Here is a 22,723-nt window from a genome sequence, read left to right as displayed (position 1 = left end):
AGAACCCTTCTAGGAGGAGGTGTGCATGGGAAAGTGTAGCAAGTATTTTTCTTTAAAATGTTCCTTATCTTGGGAGTTTTGCAAAAAATTGGAGGGGTGCTTGGAGCTGGTGTCGGTGCTTAGAGGCACAGTCCTGCTCTCCATTTTCTGTTCAGCTGATGCAAAAGTGTCCGGTGGCATGCGAGAAGGTTGATGTCCAGTTGTTTGATGATACGTTTAGGATCAGGTGGTGGGCACATGCCTGTGAAGAGGTTCCGTGAAAGGTATGCCCAGTCACATGGTGGGAAGCGCCGTTCTCATTACTACGGTGTGGAACTACTACCTTGCTCCTATTTTGCATCTCCTGGTGCTGGAGCAAGAGATAAAGGCCAAAAGAGTAAGTGTCGTGCTGAGGGCAGGAGCTGTGACAGGTCTTTTGTCTTCCCTGACTTCTTTGCATTTCAGAGTCAGATAAGCAGTTCCACTTTGGGTCTGTCCCTTGATATTTATCCCCTTGTCATCTCGGACTATGTGAAACCCCCCTGCAGTTCCGTGGCTGAAGCTGATCCTTTTTTCTGAGACTTCCATTGAAGTCTGGTGCCAAAAGTAAGGTGCTATTAACATATTAATGCATGCATACATCAATTGTGATAGTTGATCTGATATCTCTCTTTGCTTTTTCAGCTGGATTATATCTTTGTATTTTGTGATTCCCATGTTATATTCCTAATTATTATTATTTCACACTTCATAACATTTTGGTAACTAAAATGCTCTAGGGTTCAAAACTTGCCTATTACATTTTAGCCCAGAGGAAACTTTGCATCCAGTTCCAACTTCTATCCCCAAATATGAATTTATATTGGAAATTCTGATGGACCCTGCCAGGGATTGGTGCAGCTCTGATAGAATATTGTAAAACACTGACTTTGTTACACATTGAGACGGGGTATTTTCTCCCCCCCTTCCTTTTTTTTTTTTTTGTGTAAATCTGTTTTCACCACAGGAGCACATGCTGTCTCTTCTGGCTACAACACTACTTACTAATTCATCGATTCATCTTTAATGAGGCCCCCTGCCAATGTTTAAATAGCATTCGGAACAAAGAAAAAGGCAACATTTCCAAAACAGCTGCTTCTCTCCAATCTTGACATATCAGCCTTTCAGAATTTTAAGTAAATTTTCCCCCCCTAAAGTTGGTAATTTATAATTTAGGTGTAGCTCTATAATTAATTGTTTGCGGGATGGAGGAAAAATAGGAAGAGATAGGAATGAAATAAAAAAAAAGAGTAAAGTTTCCCTCGGGCTGTTATGATACATGAATCCGACACGGTTTCTGTGGATGGCACTAGCATTGCAGATACAACAGTGAGAGAATACTCCTTTGCAGCCAAAATAATTTGTTGTACATTGCAATTTGGTACAAGGACATGACAGAACAAAGTTTCCCTGCCCTTCTTACATGCGGCTTTGCTGCATCAAACATCTTTAACCCTTGTCACGTTTGAGTTAGCTTCATCAACTACTCTTAGCAGGAATGTGTGTTACCCTGGTCACTACTACCGTTGTACTGGTTTCTATTTTCTCTGAGGGCTGGATGGAAATGCTGCGTAATTGTTTAAAATCAGGTGTCTGTTATCGTGAGCACTTGTATCGTGCTGAATTTTGAAATTCTGCTAAATTCGTGTGCTAAGGCCTGGTTTTAGAATTAACTTGGGATTTCTGGATGATGCCCATAACAGGAGCACTTCTTCCATCGAGGGGCTGCATACTCTTGGAAAATTACATTCAGTGTGTACCCCACAGAGTAAACTTTAAATAGGTGGAAAGGTGAACAGGAGAAGACAGGAGAGGATCATTACTCATGTCCCACCTGAAGCACGTGGAGGATGAGTGTCCCAGCTTTCACTAAGAGTCTCTTGCCGTTATCCCAACACCTTGAGCTCAGGTAGGTGCAATTGCCACCTGCTTACTGCCTTTCTCTGCAGCGCTCCCTGCTAAATGCCACCTTTTTAAAGGCTCCTCGCAGCTGTCATTTACTGCTATTTACAGTACTTACATTACTTACACGCTGAAGCACTGGAGGTAGTGCAGACTTCCTCTACTACTGTCTTCCTTCCTAAAAGGAGGAGCCGATGTCTCCTGACATCGTTTGGTCCCCTGAACTGATAGATAAACTCTCTGAAAATCACCACTGTGGCTGTCAAGTCCTTGTGTTTTCTGCGTTCCCGGTGGGATAAAAGCACACCAGCCGACTCCAAGTGACCCCTAAACCATTGGCACCTGGTGGCTGATTTTTCTTTTACCTACCAGGCTGCACTCAGCCCTGTGACCCAGAGGTTAAGGGCTCCTCATCTCCTACTTTAATTCTTCAGCCCCTTCAAACCAGTTTATGTTCCTGCACCTTAGTGGTAAATGAAAAGGTTTTATTCTTGTTTCCTCTCTCACGTCAAACAGCAGACGAAAATCAAGCCAAAGTGCTTAAATTAGTCGTTTGCTATGACTTGGTCCTGGCTAAAATTTTTTGAATAAATGATGGTTTAGAGAGAAGGCAAAGGATGCTAAGGGACTGGCTAGAATGCAAAACTGAAGGGGAAAAAAGCACCTCTTGGCTTTGAGTGGAGTCTTCATTTTCTGAAAAAGCACAAAAATTTGGCAATTTTTATTTTAAGATATTTGGCTAAAATGAAATCGTTTTCATTTTGCAATTTACTTGTTTTATAAGTTAAGCTAAAGTAAATATGGTAACAAAATATAATGTCAATATGAAAAATCAAAATGTATTCACCTAAAATATTTGAAGATATTTTGTCTGAAACCAAATGTTGAGAAATTTATGGCAAGTTTTAGTTGAACTTGCATTTTCCACATACAACAAGTTCTCAGTTATAGTAATAACTGTGGGTATATGGAAAATATGCATCTATTTCGCCCTTGTACAGAGTAACTAAGGAGAGAAGCAGTAGAGAACGAAGCACGTGAGAAAGGACGTGCCATGTTAATGCGAGAGTTCGGAGCGAGCTGCGTAGTTGTAACCAGACCTGCTGTGGTAGAGATTCCCCTTTTCTTCCATCACAACAGACCTGTGTCTCCTTGACCATGAGAGATGCAGATAAATTAGTGAATATTTTAATACCCACCTGCCATCCAAACTGCAAGGCCGATGTTGGCAGAGGAGTCCCAGGCAGAAGAAGGGAACTTCTTTGAAAAAAAGAGAGAATGTTTTACGGTTATAATAATGTTGCACCTAATTTGGTTTCCAAAATTGGTTTCTACAATACATAGCAGCAAAAGTCCTACAGCTTCAGCATGCACACGCGCACGCAGACTTGCCTAGAAACAACAACAAAACAAAATGAAGGCAGTTTGGAGGCATTTCCTGGGAAAAAGATTCATGATTCTGTTTCCATGGAAGCGACAGCACATCCCAAGTGGCAGTGAGAGCTGACAGAGCGCAGCTAGGAGAGTTAAAGTGCCATCTACTTCTTCCTCGCAGAGCAGGGGGGCAGAGGTGGGGGGAATCGCTTTTAAAAAGAATACGGAGAAATTTAAAAGGACAGATGGACATATGGTTAAGTGGAAAGTCTGGAGATCTGGGTTGGTTCTCAGCTCTGCCATAAACTTCCTGTGTCCCTTTGGGCAACTCACATAAGACATCTTCCAACTCCTGCTGAAATCAATAATTGATTTCATTGGGCACTAAATCAGAGCTTTAAGCATTCTGGACAGTGTTCAGACTGGCTTCTTTGGCACCCAAGTGGTCTATGGTGTTTCAAGTTGAAGTCCAGCCTAGTTTGCCTGTTGATCTTTTACTCTCTCCTTAGGAACAAAATATTCTCTCCGTTTTGTATGGTTTCTGAGCTCCTTAAGGCTCAGCCTTTTAATACATGCCTGTTCAGGTCTTTATACAGAAATTGTTAAATCCAGTACTAGCAGCTTCACAGAACTAAAGATGCGGCACCTTTCCTTGTCTTTGCATCAGGTACTTAAATTTGTCGCTGTGTATTTTTTTAATTTTATGAATTGCATGATGAGTAGAAGTGTTAATGAGATACAGGTGAGAAGGAATAAGGATTTTGGGAAGAAAATCACGCTAGACTGTGTGCAAATATTGGTGACTGCATTGAAAATTCCTTCTTGGTACCAGTAACAAGGCACATCCAGAGACAGGAGAAGAGATTGAATGGACTGCTGTTCCCATGTGGTAGGATCTGAGAGAATTCACTTTCAAAATGAAAGCACAATATAAAAAGTATCAAACTGCAACTTATTACAAAAATCATGTATGGTTTTGGTGTGATCTCCCATGTTCTGCTGCCTAATTTTTTCACTTCTTCAACCTGAAAAAGTATAGTTGGCTCAGAAAAGCTTTCCTTTGTGATGTTTTAGGGGAATAGATCACAGAGTGCAACAAAATACTGTTCTTTTACAGAACTATTTTGTGGTCATTTTTACTGGAATTTAGTTTGTCTGCTGTTTAAACTTAGCCTTTGACCACTGGGACAACGAGTATGATGGAATCTCCACCTTTCCTCTTCTCCACAGCCTGAATAAGTGCCTTTTCGGAAAATGTACTTTGAAGAAGCATTTGGTGAGCTCAGTGCAAGGGCAGTTGGTGAAATTCTCTAGCCCGTGCTATACAGGAGACGGGGCTAAATGGTCTGATAGTACTTGCTGACCTTAAAACCCAAGAAGTAATTCTACGGGCTCCTGGGCCCATCCAGGTACTTGTGCATGCTGATAACCCATAATGCTGGTAACTAATAACTCAGGGTTTGCACAAGGTCTGGCTACAAGGACTTCCTTAGGTAATAAGAATCAAACCCCGTCCGCTGGCAGTTCACATACTGGCTATTCAATGCATTACTTAATACGACTGTTGCATTTCAGTCCTCTTTCAAAGAGCTTTAACTGCTGCCTCATAGATAGGATGGCAGCACAGGGCCCTACGCAGCAGGCAGGGCAAGGAGTTGTAGTGCTCTCAGTTGCTGGTGGTTCTTGTTGTTGTTTTTTTTTAAAAATGGTTTCTGGCAATACATTACGCTGAGGTAAGTGCTTTGTTTCTCCCTCAAGTGGCACTCAGCTCCCTAGGGTTTCCTTATGAATGCTTGAGGAGAATGTCCACTCAGGTTTATTTTTGTTATGTGTGTGCTATACAAGCTTTTGGCTGTCTTTGCCGAAGGAAAAGAGAGGTTACTGCTACTTAAAAGAAATATTTTTAATTGCATATTATTGATTTTCTTTTTTCTTGGTGGAGTGTATGTTCTGTTGTTGATGGATGTAGTAGAATATGGGACTGGTTTATGTGGATAGATTAGCACTGAAATAACAACAGGATTGAATGGGGTTTAAACTCATTCAGGTTTTTTTGGTGTGAGTCTGCACGTCAGCCATCCAGAATTTGGCTTTCCTTTAGATTGATTTGATGAAATACACAAAACTGAGTGTTTTCCTCTTCCTCTGTCATCCTTCCTGCATTAATGTAACGCTGCAGCAATACAACACAGCCATCAGTATCTGTGGACTGGTGCGATGTCTACGTTTGTGGCTACTGCAGTTGCTGTGTTAGATTCCTCGTCCTGCTGCATCTGTGGCTTTGGAGGGGAGCAGGGCTAGAGGAGATGGCCCCAGATTTTTACCTTGCTACGCCCTGCAAAATAAAACAACCTGTAGAGCCCTCGGCATCCCCAGATACACCTCAAGGGAAAAAGAGTAATTTTGCAAATGCTTGGATATAAACAGGTTAACATAGAACTGTGGAGTATAACCCTTTATCATTGCTCTTATGTGTAATGATAATGTGCAGTTCAGAGCTGGTAAAAGACGTATGCATGTTGATACAGGACCAGGGAGTTCTAAAATTTTTTTCACATTTATATGTAAAGCAATTACTGATTATTTTTTTTTCTCTGCCTCATAACCTGAGAAGTGGAGCAGACATACAGGAAGTCTTACTTTTTATTTCACTCTGGTAGACTTGTAAAGCATGCAGCTCTGGTGTGCAGTGCAACAAGAGTCAAATGAAACTTGAAATTTTTTTTTATTGCATTACTTGTAGCCCCATAATGCAGGCAGATACTTTTAGATTAGGGAAGGGGGTAAGTGAAATAACAGCATGTTCTGACAGCTGACTGTATAATTGCTGCAAATAGATGTGCATTTTTGATGCTTGGTGTATCTATCAGTCCTAACGTGAACATTTCTCTCTACCCTGGTTGTTCTAATCGGTCGTATTTAGGGCACTGGGGAATGCAATGTAATTTTTTTCACCAGTTGTTACTTTGGAAACTCCTCAGTAAGACACTCCTCCAAGCCTACATGTTCTTTCATGAGATCTAATTAATGCATTGCAGAGTGTGTTTCTCTCCGTGCTCATCCTGCAAAGGTGCGAAGTCTTGCAATCAGAGAGAAAGAACCTGAACAGATTTGTTTTCACATTCTACATTTCGAAGCTGATTGACTCATCCCCAGCAGCTCTGTGCTGGAAAAAGAGATGATCTTGTAAACTAGTAACAGTGCTTAGGCCAGGACCATCCAGAGTCAAGCTCTCGTCATGCCTCATTTTCCACCCCCCCCCAGCCTCTGGAACACGTGCTCTGTACTGACAAGCAAAATCTGGACTTATTTGTGCTCAGCTTTATCTGTAGCAAAAGGTAGGCTGTGCCACGGCTGCTTGCTTTGCTCAAGGAAAGTGTAAAGTGGAAATGAGGGAAAGGCACGGAGTACCTCTGTCACCGGTAATTAATCATCCATAACCTGATGCCAGTCGGTGGCTCGTATTTATGCATCGGCCTTTGGCACGTGAATGTTTGTAGCCTCCATAAAGGGAGGGGACGGAGGTGAGCAGTGATGGCTGGCTGCATCTCCCACTGACCTTGGGGCTCTCTACTTGAGGTTCTGCAGCCTGTCATCACCATTTTGCATGTATAAAGCAGGAGGAATGAGGATCCTGGGTGGCTGTATGGAGTCTCTGGAGCATCTGCTTTTTTTGGACGTGCACTCTGTTTCTGTAAGGGTGGCTGCCTAAAGATTTTGGAGGTGGATGGGACTTTGCACTGAAGATGGGTTGCTGTTGTTTGACCATCACTTTTAAAGGGCTGGGAAGGCTCTATGAAGATTTCATCTTCTGAAAGATACTGGTTTGATACGGTATCTCTGAGATGTAGTTTCATACTTGGATCCATATCCCTTACATTTCTTCATTTGGGAACAGCAGTTATTTTTAAAATTTTAAAGTCATGAATGCTGCTGTACTGAAGACATAAAGCTGCTGGTGCGGGGTCTGTTGTAGGGTCATGGCCTAAGACATTTGTTTATTTTCTGCAGAAGCTGGATGTGCTGTACCCTAAAGCACTTTGCTAGTCTCGGTAAAGCTGTATGGCATCCTAAATAAATGTATTTGAATGTGCTGTAAGGCACATAAACAAATTAGATGGCAAAGAACCTCTGAGTATTTCAACTTTCAGGCACCTTCTGATGTATGGACGTGAACTGGTTCAGGTTCGACTGTATGTGCCTATTTTACTCCAACGCACATAAAGGCGTTGGTACGAATGTGCACGGTCTAGGGCGCCCTTCTGGGGGAGGAGGGGGCAGGGAGAGGAAACGGCGAGGAAGTGTGAGGCTGAGCAGTAGCTCCAGAAAGGTTCCACATTGTCAGGGTTACGGTTTTTAAAGATCTTTCTGACCAGGCAATTTTTAATTTTTAAAGCTCAAGGCTTTGAAAAATATAAGGGGAAAGGCTGTTATTAACAATGATTTATTGTGGAAAAATATTTACATAGATAAAAACATTTCACTTGGCACGTGAGGACCAGGAATGAAACCCATCTCTTGTCCTGTAGCTCTCATATATTATTCATACTTGCTGTTTGGCTCTTTTCGTGTAGAGATCTCAAAGCATTTTGCAAATGAAGGTGTAAGTTGTTATCCTTATTTTATACAGGGATGACTTCGAGAGAGAAATGACTGTGCTGTAGGACCACCAGAGACCTGGCACTAAAGCCTGGGTTTCTGCTGTCCTGGTCCAGTGTCTCATCACCTGGATTCTGTAGATGCTGTTTTCGTAAGGGTGAAAAACATGATAAGATTAATTAGAGTAAAAAGCAAGGTGGAGGGATTACTGGCAGGGAAAGAAAAGGGAAACACAAACCCAAAATCTGAGGGTATTTAGAAGAGATGGAGAAAGCAGATGTTGGGTAAGGAGTAAGTGAGGAGGTTATTCTGTGGTTGGAGTGGACTGAAAGGAGAGAAGCTGACCATAACAAATGTAAGATCCGCGTGCTGCGATTCTCAGCGCTGTCAGGTAGTGTTCAGGGAGCTGGGCAGGACTTCCAGAAGCAACTGTGTCCGTTGCCTTGTCAGAAGCGTTGTGGGCATGTCACCTGCAGCCCTTTAATATGCCATGGTGCAGAGGCACCTCACTTGTTTTTGAACTTTTGTAATTAACAACAAATATCTACCTAACTTTGCAAATGGGAGAATTCACACTTCAGTGCCTTACGAATCTGCTGTTAAAATATGACCCCTTGTCCTCGTGCTCATTTGCAAATTGCCTGACATACCCTCCATCTATTCATGGGGCTAGTGGTTCTGCTTCGGAGTATCCATAATATGCCCATCCAGGTGACAACATATCTTATGTTTCTGAGACTAAAAATGTCACTCTGGACCCAGAAGAATGTTTGATTTCATTCCAGGCATAAAGTAACAAATTGCCTTTAATGGCAGCATCACCAGAAATAGGCCTCCGTCGCTTTTTCATGTCACTTTCAAGTGCCTCGTTGATATTTTTATGGATTTTTATTATACAGCTTGTTATGCAGCAACAACAACCATGCCAGGTTCTCGGGGATCAGCATGCAGGGGGGGGGAGCTAAGCTATAATAAGAACTCGTACACTCGTGGTTTTAATATCTTTTACTTCAAAGCATGGAGTTGATGTGATCTTTCATCATCTCAGCTGTTGTTTACCAGCTTCCTACAGATGCTGTTTGAACTAACAAACCCCACATTTCCTGGTTGGAGTGAGTAATTCCCTCGGCAGTTGCAATCCGTTCACTTGGAGGCTTAGTAGTCCTGATTGAATGATGCCACTAACAAGAAGGGGATAAACCATTTAAACGTTCAGTATCACCTTTCAGTCAAATAATAACTGGCCAAATTAGTTTGGCTTAGCTTCTCAGCCCTGCTCCTTATTTACTGCTTCAAGGGAAAGCTACCAACAAGTCCAGGGCTGTATTTGGGGTCAATTTACTCCATGTATCAGAGACAGACAGACGTGTTCCTGATACAAGGGCTTCTCTTTGGCACTGATCTATGAACCGTTTTGTTTGAACATGTTTTGTTTCCTAGCAGTCTTTTAAATCAGCTGAAATCTAGAAATTACAGGTGAGGAAAGAGCTGCGGGGTCATCTGTTCTGAGAAGATCAGAGCAAAGTTCCTCCGTGCCTGTGATTAGTGTGTGAGTCCCTGTAATGGAGAAATAGAAGCAGTCGCAGACAGGTCCCCCTTCCTGCCCCCCATCCTTTTTTTCCCCCCTTTTCCTCAGCCCATCAGCAGAACGGTCCTGCTAGAGAAGTTAATGAAACTTTCAAATATACTGAAATAAGTATATTGTAATAAAAATGGGCTGAGGCATTCGTGTGCCAGATTGGCTCTTCAAACAGATGCTGGTTTTTTCTTTCAGTGAACAGAACAGTAGCCAACCAGGACTTTTTTTCCCCCCATTATTTATGTCTGAAAGCCTATTGCGGTCTCTCTGTGTGCTTATATGTATGTTTATGGTAACAATATATTATTTAGCTGCAGAGACACTGGGATGTTAAGCCTGTGTCCCTGTCCTAGGCAGCTGATGGTCTCAGCAAGGGAGCGCTGGGAAGAAACGTGGACTTGGGAATGACTTGCTCAAGGTTATTTAGCCAAGTAGGTGCCAGCGATGGGAAACAGAATGTGATTCTACGGGTCATTGTTTGTTCTGCTGTCCTCTAACGGGGGCGGCTTGGTGGGGGTTTCTCGGTGAAGCAATGCTCTCTGAAGTTGGGATTTGTGGGAGATGGAGAAACTGCTGCAGGGGTTGGTGCTGCATGGCAAGCTGTGTTTCTGTAGCGGGTGGTCGCGCTGTAATGAGTTACACGGTGCTAAAGAGTAGTGGTGGGCATTAACCGCTGTTTTAGAATGATAGGCAATTTGACATATATATATATATATGTATGTGTATATACATCTGAGTTCAGATAATACGAATCCCTTGCAGACTGAGTCAGGAGCCCATGGAGTGTAACCGTGCTGAAGGGCCAGAATTCCCCTTGGTTGTTCTAAGCATACTTCTGGAGCCTCGGCAGGCTCCCCTCCTCCTTTTCCAAGCATTTATGTGGAAAATCCCAGGCTCAGAAACCGCTTAGGCACAGCCGGCTGAAAGTGCCCCTTTTTGGGTGCTAGCGGGTTACAATCAATACCTCATGTTCGTAGACTCTTGTCTCCGGTGCAGTTTCCCTGAACAAAAGTTTAATTGACCTGAAAGAGAAACTTAACTGATTTTCAAAGACATGAGTGCACCTAGCAAAATAAACATTCTGTAGGGCAACTTCCATGTTATTTCTATGTTGACTTTCTGTTTTTTCCCCCCTGCCAAACAACCACCTCTTAGAGCAAAAGGCAAAACCACCGTGTTGGAGCCTACTCTGCTTTTAATATTTCCTAATAAAACAGCATTCTAAAGTGAAAAGGAATTTTTCTAAGCAGCATGTGTGGGAAAATGATGGAGAGTCTTGTTTCATACAGATCCAAGAATAATTTTTCCAGTGTTCAGGATGCTTGGCTATTTAGTCTGCATCAGAGGCATGGGACCTTTATCAATCAAAGAGCCACTTTGTCATTAAATGGAATCTGTGAGTCGCACTGAGATTAAACTCCATGTAGAATCTGTGAAATAAGGGTCTGATTCTCAGTTACACTAAGGCTCCTTTGTGCACCTACAGTGGCATAAGGCCCCCAAGACTTTATTTTGTATCAGATCTTTCATAAAATCTATTCACCCAAAGTGCTTTAGGGTTAAAATTAATTCAGTTAATGAGTTAAATAACTGCCAAGGGAGAGAGAAATTAAGAGTCATGGGCAAGGGGGAAAAGAGATGCTTCCAGCTGAGTTTAGAAGAGAGTGTGAATGAGTTGAAGGGGAAAAGAGATGCTAAGAAGATGCACTGATGGGCAGGAGCTGCAGAGGAGAAAGCTCTTATGCCCTGGGGGTCAAATTATATGAAGGAAGGAGGAAGGGCCCCCTTTCTGCAGGAGAATTGCTACCAATGGAAGTTGATTTAACTCATATCACAGAGGCAGCAATATAAGCTAAGCTTTTCACTTACTGTAGCTAGTTGCTGTGAAGTCTGCACAGCCTGTGCAAACATTCATCTTTTATTGTTTGTTTATAATGCAATAGAAATTACCCATGGAGTAGATTCCTATTGCATCAGGCATTTGAGGAAGGAAAAGAGAGTCTCTGACTGGGTCTTTTGACTCCCAGGATCACTTGGACCAGGTAGAACTGTGGCTGTTCCAGCTCCAGTAAAGAGAGCATCCTATCGTTAAATTCTGCCCTGATCTCTACAAAGCAAAGGCTGTTGTAGGGCTGTGTGGGCACACTATTGCAAACAGCTAAGGGGGGAGGGGCGGGGGGATGTCTTTCCTGAAGCCCTGGATCACTTACCTACCGCCCCCAGGACCAGACAGAGCTGTAGGCTCTCTCAGGAGCGACCTGCAAGCGTTGGTTCCTGCTCAGCTGCATCTACCCTGTGCTAAAAGATGCTTCCCTTTGTCAGTAGCAATGTGCAGCTTGGGACTGTGCTTACAAAACAGATTTTGTAACCAGTCTAAACCAAACGGTAACTAGTTTCTACAATTTCGCGGGCTGGCTCACATCTGTAAGATCTGGGAGAGCATAGGGCAGTGTACCTTCAGAGCTTGCCATCTTGTACTACTTTACGTAAGTGCAGATATGTATTTTCTCTTTTTTAAAATCTTTTGACAGTGATTTCTATAGATAAATTACTTCTCGTGAATAGAGCACATGTACATTTTCCATCCTCTTAATTTTTAAGAAAGTAAGTTTCACAATCCCCACAAAAACAATAATTTTTAGTCCTTATTAACCAGAACCAGAAGAAGAAAGCTTACTTGGGCACAGAAATATGTGGAAAGGCACCTAGAAGAAGCTACAGGGTATTTTAATCCTGCTGAGCACCACATCTTCATACTCTATGGGAGACAGCGCAGTTTATATCTGTCTTTCATGTTACTACTTCACTGAAATCTTGGAAGTAACGTCTGGGTAGTGTGGCACTGGAAGCACTGTGCCAGTGGCAATCACAGCTTGGAATGGACTTGCTGAGCTTTTTTCAGAAAGGTGGATAAATTAACTTCTCCTGCATATACACTCCTCGTGATCTTTAGCAAGCCCTTCATTAATAGTCGTTGGACTCTTCTGGATCAGAATCTATCAGTGGTCTAGACGACAAAGGGTATTTGAACAGATGTTTTTCAACTAAGCCATTCTTTCCCGATTTTAATAGAATGTCTAACTTCACACGAGGCAGTACTTTATCTTAGGTGGCTCTGAACCTAAAAGAAACGGGGCTAAATCAAGCTTTAAACAACTTGCGGTTCCTAGCATGGTTAGGCTGATGACGTTCCTTACACTTTAAGAAGCCTCTGAGGCTCACAAACAGAAGTTTTGCATTTAATAGTTTGGATACTAACAGCCTTGATTCATTTCCCTCAGTTTTATATCATTGCTCTATCACGGTCAATTATAGTGCAAGGAGGTGCCTTGGAAGCTTGGAGAATAGTAAATGCAGACCTGGCTTTGCTCAGCAGGACTTGTTCAGGGCTTTACAAGAAATTTTCAGACAAACTCATCTGACAAAAGTTGTTTGTTTTTTTTTAAAAAAAAAAAAAAAGGGAAAAAAAAAAACCCACAAAAACCCAAAAGCCCAAGTGCCTTATTTGAGGAATGTAAATAAAACATGTCCTGGATATTCTCTTGACTGGGATATAGTCAGCCTTTGGGTGATGTAAGAGGGAATTTGCCCTCACTTAACGTTCACTCTGTGTGAAGTTTGCTGCTGTGTCCCAAGTTATTGGGAGCTCTTTAAATCAAAGCAGTGAGAATGGATAGTGACAGAGTGAACTGTGAGCTTTATTGTTTGTATCCACACAGCAAGGGGCTGAAAAGTGCCTCCCTTTACACGTGGGTGGGTTCAGCGTAAAACGCAGAGAGGATTCTCCTGAGATGCATTTCTTCCAAAGTCCCACTTAGAAATTTAGGGGAAGGATTCCCAGGACATTGTGTGTTGTACGTTCTGCTTGAGAAGGTCCTATAAAACAGCTCTGGGTAAGACAGACATCCACGAGGGTTTTCCTGCAGGCCCTAGAGCTCGAAAAGGCTCATATTTCCATAAATCCTTTTTGTGAACCCGGAGGCAAGATTTGCATTTAACATGTTGAGTTTTTGCCAGTTTGCCAGGTCTAAAACTAGAACTGAGTGCCCATTTTTAAGGGAAAAAGAACAATTAAGGTAATTTTTCTAGACTCTCTATATATTCAGTGGTGATGCGCTCATCTCTCCCATATGGTCCTGTTTCTTCTCGTGCATGCATGTCTGGTCTCTGTGGCACAGGGATGAACATAGAAACCACTTGAAAACAGGGTCTGCCTCTAGTCTGTTGTTTTTGGATTCTTGTGCATCCCTCTGTTTGACTTGGACATCCCTAGAATCACAAAGTGTAAGTCTGAGTTTCTCTGCAAGCCTCATTTTCTTCTCATTGGTGAAACAGGATAGATAATTTCTTGCCTTACAGGCATGTAAATTTTAATAGTTTAGTCCCCAGTTCAGCAAAGCACTTGAGCACATTCTGTTGGAGTAAATGGGATTTTAATTCGGTGATTACATTGTTTGGTGAACTAAGGCCACAATAAAGTACTTAGAGTTCGTTGGAATTAGAGGTGCTATAGGACTGGAAGATGTCATCATTGGTATTTGGCAGTAAAATAAACCATGGTGATATTTTTGCCCTACCTACAACAGGTCATAGATGGGGTTTGGATCATCTTAAACGCGTATTTTAGATTTGACAAACAGCCTGAGATGCTAGGGAATAATGGTTTGGCTGACCGTTTTTGGTTTGTTTGGTTATTTTAAATGCAGTGCCTTGGTGGCCTAATGTGCTTTTTTGGACTTTGGGAATGCAGTTTCAGTTCCTTTCTGTAAGTGCTTGAATCCACAGTTCTTGGATATGTGTGTCTGTCAGAGAATTGGCTGTTAGTTTAGGATTAGGTGTTCTTAAGCTCTCCGGTTACCGATTCTGTATTTTGCATAAATAATGTTATAATATAAATGATATCTGTAAATGGCCAAACCCTAAGCTTAGAGAATTACACTAGATTAGCTCTTTGTCTCAGTGGCTCAAGTATTTTCTGTGTTCTGCGACTGTAACATCCACAGCTGGCTTGTTTCTAGCACCGGAGCTGCCAGATGCAGCGGAGAGTCGTAGGGAGCAGCACAGGCAGGGGGAGACGACAAGAGACCGCCAGAAAAGGGAGGAGGAGGCTGGGAAGGAAAGCGCCGTGGCTAGGCAGCTTGTTTATATCACCTCGGAGGGCTGATTGCATGCTTATCACACACAGCACAAAGCTCAGTTGTCTGGACAATCGTCTAATTGTCTTTACCCGGTAAGTAGCAGCCCTGGTGACATTCCAGACCTTGACCTCTGCCCTGTCCAGCGCCAAAAAAGTGCCGTTAGGAATCATGTAACACTGGGTATTAAAGATTGTTGGAAAAGGCCAGGGGGTCAACCTACTGCGGAGTTTTAGCCACAATGCTGAATATAGCTGGCTCTCTCCTCCCTCCCTCCTGAGACCCGGGCTTATTGTACGAGAGGGTCGGAACGATGCCTGCGCCGAGAGATGCGGCTGTGCTGGAACCACCTGGGGCTCTGCTGGGAAGGAAGAACGTACAAAGTCTGAGATTGCGGAGGCGTACCAGCCTTCTTTTCATAAAGAGCTTGGGCAATCCTTGGTCAAGAAACGTGCTTCTAAATATTCTACTTGGACACTATAGCTTGGGATGTCAGAGAGCAAGTCTGCAAAGAGACTGCTAGCTAGAGCAGCAGGGCTCTATGTGTCGTAGCACTACCAATACCAGCAAGGGCTGTGGTTCCGGGATGTAGGAGGCAGGAACCGGAGTGCCAGCCACTGCAGAAAATCTGTACAAACCTGCTGAGGGCATGGGGAGGGAAAAGGCCGAGTGAGTTTGTGCTTGCGCTAGGAAATAGCCAGGCTTTCAGCAAATTTTTTCTATTCAAACCCCTTGTCTCCAAAAGGGACCCTGTGTGAGAATCCTCGTGGCTGTTGCTGTCAAAACCCCTGCCCTCTGCACGCCCCAGTCCACGCAGCTGCCGTTGGAAAAGCATCTCCGCGGCACGTTGGAGGACGCGGCGCACTGAGCCTGTAAACCAAGGGTCCGCTCAGGGAGGTGAATGTTTCAGCGAGACCTCACCTGAGAGATGCCCTGAAATACATTCTCCAATTAGACTGAAAATCTCTTCGTTAATAACTGCTCTTCTTATCGCATGAGTTTGATTTTCTATGAAGTATTCAAGTTAAGTCTCTTGAATAACGAGAAATGAGTTTGAGCTTTTAAACAAAGGGAACGTACAGAAATTCTTAGTGAACTCTCCAACCAGTGTAAACAGAGGTAAATACTAAAATCGGTGGAGCTATGCCAGATTACATCAGTTAAAGATCTGACTTCCTATTCCCAGGCATGTTAAAGGTGTTACTGCGCAAATGACTGCAAAAATTATTGCTGAAAGGTTTTACGCTCAAAGGCAGATCAGGTATCTGGTCCGGGGAGGGAACATCCATCGCTGCAGAAGGAAATAAAGGAGAGAAAATTGTGAAGTGTTAACTGATATTTTTAGAAGCTTTATAATGACAGGTCACATTCCCGAGGACTGTAAAGTGGCAAATCTAACACCAATTATTCAAGGGGGGCAAAAAGATACAGCAAGCAATTACGGTTTAACACCAGTTGTGGGAAAAATATTAGAAACCATTTTATGGGGTTTGGGGAGTGAACAGCTTGAAAAGTGTAATTTGATTAGAGATGGCCAACGTGGGTTTTTGATCTGGGTTTTAACTAACTTAGGATTCTTCAAAGGTATTGCTGCCATGGGAGGTAATGGATCTTGGTTGGATGGCACGTACTTGCGCTACGGTTTTGAAGTGGCAAACTGGGATGCAGCTCCAGAGCTGCTCTTGGTTTCCTTGAGCTGTGCTGCTGAACCTTCTTGGAATGCATTTAAATGAGGGGAATGATGAATCCTCTCAGCCAGGCGGAGGGGGTGAAAGCCAGATTTTGTCTGAAGGAGTGAAATGAAGTACCTTCTTTTTTTTTTTTTTTTTTTTTTTTTTTTTTTTTTTGCCTGCTACTTCCTGAAAGTCTGAAAAACCAACACACGGGGGCAAAATGGAAATCGAGCAAGGTGGACTCCCATGCCAAGCCCTGTCACCTTGGGGAAGCTACTCCAGGGAGGATTCTCTCAAATGAGCTTTTCAGGTGTCTCACTGGGGTTCAGGTGCTTCCTGGAGGTCGCACAGAGATCAGAGCAGTGCAGCTGTACCAGCGGGGCTTCGCCTGGGCACACAAATCCTCTGTTTGTGTGAATCGGTTTGAAACTGAAATGCCGATGCTCTTTGTGGTGCCTTTTTAAATTGCAGGCTGCAGCTCAGGGAGCATCTCCGGTGGGTTCCACTCTTGCCTTGGCTACTGAGCCTGTGAATGTGGCCAGGTCTCCATCCCCTGCACTCTTGTTCCCTTCTCCGTAACAGCCACGGGGTTGGGACAGCCTCCTGCCATGAGATGCAGCTAGCACAAGGTGTCCCTGGTCTCAGAGTCCCTGCACCTCGATGCTACTGGATCAAAAAAGACATATTAAAAATAAAAATAGCTTTAAACAAAGAAACACAGATAGGATTATACTCCTGAACTACCAAAAAGCAATTTAGGATCTGGTACAATATTGATTTACTTTTTAAAAAAAATAGATTTCAGAAGAGGTTTGCTGATAATTTCAGGGATAAAGCCAGAAGTTAAGTTACTAAACTGTGTCTTAGGCTAAATAATTAACTGGGTTTCTTTTTTCTTTTCCCAAAGTATCAAGCATTATAACTACTATTTGTTTAGCACTTCTGAATTCAGACTTTTTGGGCGTGATGCTTCAAAAATACTTGCGTGCTTTAGGATTTGTTTGGTAGGTGTGTAGGTGCTCTTGAGAATTTCTCTTTCCAGCATTGTCTTGTGTATGTATGGGAGCTGTATATATTTTATCTTATTTTTTTCTGAAAGCAGAGGATGTACTGAGCAAGGAGGTAGCAGTGTCACCCCCTTTACAAGGGCTTGAGTCTGTCTGAGGCCAGTAAATGGAGCATATATTTTAATGCAGATAAATATAAAATGCGAAGTCTTGGGGGGCAATGCACCAAAAGTGCAAGTAGACATTAAATGGAAAAGCCCTGCAGCATACTGATCAGGGAGGGGATCTGGGGGCCATGGGAGAACAGTCCTTCAAGCCATCATGCCGTCATGTTGCTGCAGATGAAAAAAAAAAAAAATAGTGTAGTGTAAAGCATCAATAGGAAGGAGAAAAACCGAATTAGATGGATGATTATTTCGTTGTTCCATGTCTTTGGTGAGGCTTCAAAAACATGTTTGCTTCCTCCTAGGGAGCAAAGCGTTTGCTCTGTCTGGGGGCCTGGGACACACTCGGAGTGCCGGTTCCTTGGCTCTTCCTGGAATTTGTAACTGAGGACAAAATGATTTCCCCTCAGGAAACGGAGGCCACAGGCCTTCTGCAGCCGAGTGGAAGTATTTGGGATCACGGAAGGGCCTGAAATGGTGGATGCGATAAGAAAAGTGGGAATGGGCGCTGAGGGTCGGGCCGGTGGTCCTTTGCTCTCAGACCCCCCGCCACAGCCACGCCGCGGCGTGCGGAGGCTTTCAGCCGCTGTAAAATGAGTTATGGACAAAGTAATACGGCTCCTGTGTCTACTAGCCAGTAATTAACACGCTGTTAATATCTCTTTAACAGGCGACGCTGCAATTTCGGATTTCCCACTGAAAAGTAACCGATGTATTCCCTGCACCGCCAGAACGCGCCCTGCCTGCGGTAAGCGCCCAAGGACTGGGCTGGCACTGGTGCGTGGTGAGAGTCTGTAGGACTTGTCCCACTTAACGAGGTTATTCCAAGATAAAGGTCTTTAAATTTCAAGGGATGAAAGATGAATCCTAATTCCTGAAAACCAAAGAGCTCACTCAAAATGGAGGGGAAGCTGGAGAAGGCAACGGGGGATCAGTACAGCTGCTATGGACCTGGTCGCTTCCGTGGGTCAAGTCAGTTAACCTCATTTTATTTTTTTTCTTTATGCCGCTATCCGATCACGAGGAATAGTAAGTAGTCATCTTTTTACAAAAATACTTTGTGGTGCATCAGGGATAGACACCACGTTAGGTGTAGAACTGTTAACGAGGTTTAGAACAAATAGGGAAACAGAATTAAGCCTTTAGTGCTTGTCTCTGTGTGGGCAAACGGATTTTTGCCTCTGCAGCTCATCAGCCCGCCCTCAGAACCTCCGATGGCAGGTGCTGCTGTCGGCTTCCAAACTCAGATGCTAATATTTGAGATGTGTTTATTATTTTTAAAGTACGTTGACATTGCCTGGGTAGATCCTCGTGTAAGGTTTGTTGCTTGTGTATATTCTCCACCCCTTAAGGTAAGGTCTTTGCCTGGATGGGATTTAGCCGATCGCCACACCAAGGAATTTGTGATGGGGACAGATGGGACAGTTGCAAGGGGGCAGAGGGACACTGAGGCGCAGGAGCATTGTCAGCCTGTCATATGCAACAGGTCTCTTGGTGGGGGCCAGCAAACAGCCTTGGTGCCAGCCTGGCAGCGTGCTGGACTGCGTGGTGTCCGCTGGAGCCAAAATGTAATTCTTTGCTATGCAGGGATACCCATTTTGGGCAGGAATAACTGGAATGTTGCAACCAGAATCCACAGATTCTGCCTTCTAATTCAAAATGCTTCTTCAGCCCAGTTGTAAACTCTTTGGGGCCAGTGCCTGCCTTCTGGTTTTTGTGATTATAAGCACCTTAACACAATGGAGTCACGGTCCCTGACTGCCTTCCCTAGGTGCTGCTTCAGTACAAATAACCACACTAAATTGCCGTGTCCTGCAAGGAAATGTTTGGGAAATGTTGAGCGACCGTGCGCTTATGTTATTGTAAAACCAGAAATGTTTACTCATTATATTTAAATAGGTTTGGATCATTGTGGATGAAAGTGAAACAAGATATAAGCCTGCAATGACATGCATAAATACATAATTAAGTGTATTTCCTTCCCATATGGAGAGGATTAGCTTTCTTGCCTCAGCAGGGAGTTGCTTTATTTGGTGTCTGCTTTGGTGTCCCTTTCTTTTTGACAGCTTACAGAGGTACACTGAAAGGGAATTTCACTGGCTGGCTAATGAATGTTGGAAGAAGGACTTTGAGGGCATGTGGAAAAGAATAAGTGATTACCTCAGAAAACAGAAGTTTAGGGACCTGAAGGGCCGTCCTATTATCCTGACTTCTCTTTTTTGACCTTAAGTGGGCCCTATGGGATGATCCTGCCCACCTTACCAAGACTTATTGCTTAGTCATAAATCGAGACAGAGGGAGAGCGAGATGTGTCTAGTAAATGCTGAAGCGTCAGCGATAGCGCCTGAACTCGGGTTGCATAACTTGAGAAATATTTTATCACCCTTGTGGGCCAAACCTCTGAAAAATCAATAGAACCTGAGAGTTGTCGGTATTGATCTGAAAGGCTGAGCTGTATTGAAATATTTATGGCAGAATGTGTGCGTGTTTGGGGATGTGTGGTTTGGGGACAGGGATGTAGCTCTCGGGGAGTGAAACATTCAAACTAGATTTCATTTAAACGAGATTAAGACTATTAGGTGACTTGCAAAGCATACACTTAAAAGGGAATGAATTTGCTTGTCATACGGCAAGGCTTCTGACAGAGAGAAATGCATTCTCATTATTATTATTTTTCTTAAATGACAAACTGTTGGGAGGAAGAAGTCAAGGAGATCTGATAAAATTAGCACCACGTTCTCTTGGGGATCTCTGGGCTTGCTTTGTTTGCAAAGCCAATTTGGACATTGCGTCTTTGATCTTCACTTTCAGTATTTGAGCAGGCATGTTTAGTATCACTCATTTCACAGGAGATTTGGGATTCAAGTTTCTTCAACAATCTAAAAAGCAGTACATTAGAAGGGGAATTGTCTGCCAGTCGTCTTAGAATCTCAATACCCTTGATACTAATTTGATGTGATGCATTTCACCAGATGTGTCTACCTGAACGATGTTTTATGCCCAAGAGGTTTGTGCTACTGTAGAGTATTAAACTTGGCTCTTCCCCTCCCTTCCTCCCCTCCGTTTTTCTTCCAAGAACAATCGAATGAAAAGCATCCCTAATTTTAATCTGCATGTAGGTGTGACATGTTTCAGACATTTGGAAGGAAGAGAGTGTGTCAGCCAGGATTCGTGCAAAGAGTAGAACAGAACCTTGAAGAAAACCCATGCCGATAATGCTGCAAAGAGATTTTATGAAACTGCTGCTTATATATAGGCTAATAGATTAATATATTCACTCAGACTCCGAGACCTGCCTTTTTACTTCTTACTCCTCTCCTGCAGGATCTTTGTCACTTCTGGGGCATAGGTTCAAGTCTCTGCTGATCCCACAGACTTCTGCCGGGCTTTGGGCAAATCACCAAGGGCATGATTTGGACTCGATGATCTTAAAGGTCTTTTCCAACCTAAGTGGTTCTATGATACTTCAAGGCATTCAGGCGTTTGAGAGTCATCTATTTTTGCACATATCTTAGTGCATCGGAGCCATTTCTGCAAAACCACAGCAAGGGAATACGGCAGCGCTGCCCTGCCTGGCTGCACGCTTGCGAGGATCCGCCTGTGGGATGCTCGGTGACTCTGGGCATGCGAGTTCTTCAGACGGACCCACACTGTGGATGTGAAGGGAAGGGCTGAGTGGAGAAAGGAGAAATGGAGAAGAGAGTAGGTAACAAGTATTCTTTAAGAAAAAATATTGGCCACGTAGGCTGCCAGTGGGCTGAAGATACTATTTCGGGAATAGGCAGCTCCGTGATCTTTAGGACAAAAGACATGTCGTGCAGGCTATCGAGGGTCTGTGCTGCGTGGTTATAGAGTCCAGCTCTTAAACAAAAGGGAAAATAAGGGCAATTAGGACAGATGTCTTTCTTAACTCTCTCATGTGTAAATTCATCCATGGTTAAAAACAGTTATATGAAATAAAACTAAGCACCCTTGAGAGGCATTACTTCAATCAGTGGCTCAATCTAAGCAGAAAACCAGGCTTTGTGCATCGGAGATTTGCTGGTATCGCTAAAGAGAAAAGCCACAGCTCGTTCCCTCAGGCCATGGAAGTTGCATGTCCCCAGGGAACGGACCGTGAAGCTACCTGGTGTTGGTTTAGGATCCGTGTGACCAGCATTTGCTTCCCTCACCCCCTCTAAAAAATAACAATCATACAAAAAAATCATCAGAACTGTTGTTGCTGAGTGAAGCTTCCTACGAAAGGGAACCTCTAAACTGTACGGCCAAACAGCTTGGAGGCAGCGCTGGCAGGACTGGCCGTGCAATTCCAAAGGGAGAAGCACCTTGTGCACCAGTCTCCGTAAATACCGGCTGCTGCCCGAGCCTTCTCAGCAGCATGGTGTGCACCAGCACCCTGCCGTTCCTGGGATGCCGCGGAGCCAGGACAGGTGACACCAGCTTTCGTTTAATTAGGCTGGGAGGGCATCATTTTGTTGCCTGAATCTCATTTTTATCCATGCTGCTGCAATAAAGCTTTCCTGTAGTAGGTAAAATGAAAGCAGGAAAAAAACCACATACTTGCCATTCTTTATTTAATTCCATTCCTCAATGGCAAAGTAAACTGCATGTTTAAGAAACAGACATCAAAAGATTTGATTTCTCTGAAGCTAAAAAGCCTATTAATCACAATTTTAAAGTGTTCTTTAATTACCCTGTAATAAAATGACACGCGCAGAGCGGGAGGAAAAATTGTACACTTTTAGAGTTCCTCATGCTTGTTTGTGTTTCAAATCTCACCGGAAATCCTTGTTGATCCCTTCTGCTTCTGCTGCTTAATTCTTCTCTGCCACAGCTATTGTTTATCGTTTAGCCACGTTAACCGTATCCGCTGCAATTCTGAGGCAGGAAAAAGCGTGTTGGGAGGACGGGCCTCATTTCTAAGCTGGTTTCTGGAGGATATAATAGCGATGGAAACTTCATCTTGTGAGGGAATTAGGAGGCTGTGGGGCGCAGAGCTTCCCCGGGTGTCGGGGGCGGTGGTGATGCTGCAGCCCTTCGCTCGGTGAGCGTGTGTTTCGGCTACAGGGGCCGTTCCCGCATCGTCAGTGCGATGGGTGCATCAGGACTTGGAGTCTGTGTTGCGTCCTGGGAGAAGAGGATCTTGAATCTCTCTCCAAATAGCAACCCGGGAGGTAAAGGACTAGTAGCTGGTGCTCAGGATTGCATAGCACGGGCCTGAGTCACGCAGGACCAGTACAGCTCCTTCCACTCTCCATGTGTCTCCATTGCA

At 43.6% G+C, this 22,723-nt stretch overlaps 1 protein-coding gene across 1 annotated transcript in view; it reads left to right on the top strand.

The window, feature by feature from the left end:
* CDCA2 (cell division cycle associated 2) overlaps nt 1-22,723 on the top strand; it is a 102,140-nt gene that overhangs the window by 70,892 nt on the left and 8,525 nt on the right. The window contains exon 19 of the mRNA XM_040617858.1: nt 18,122-18,423. The gene's annotated coding sequence lies outside the window, so the exon portion shown is untranslated. The remainder of the gene's footprint in view (nt 1-18,121; nt 18,424-22,723) is intronic.

This window comes from Falco naumanni, chromosome 19 (genome assembly GCF_017639655.2).
Source record: "Falco naumanni isolate bFalNau1 chromosome 19, bFalNau1.pat, whole genome shotgun sequence".
NCBI lineage: Eukaryota > Metazoa > Chordata > Aves > Falconiformes > Falconidae > Falco > Falco naumanni.
The sequence above is the reverse complement of the archived record's forward strand: the minus strand, read 5'-3'. Positions and strand labels throughout refer to the sequence as shown.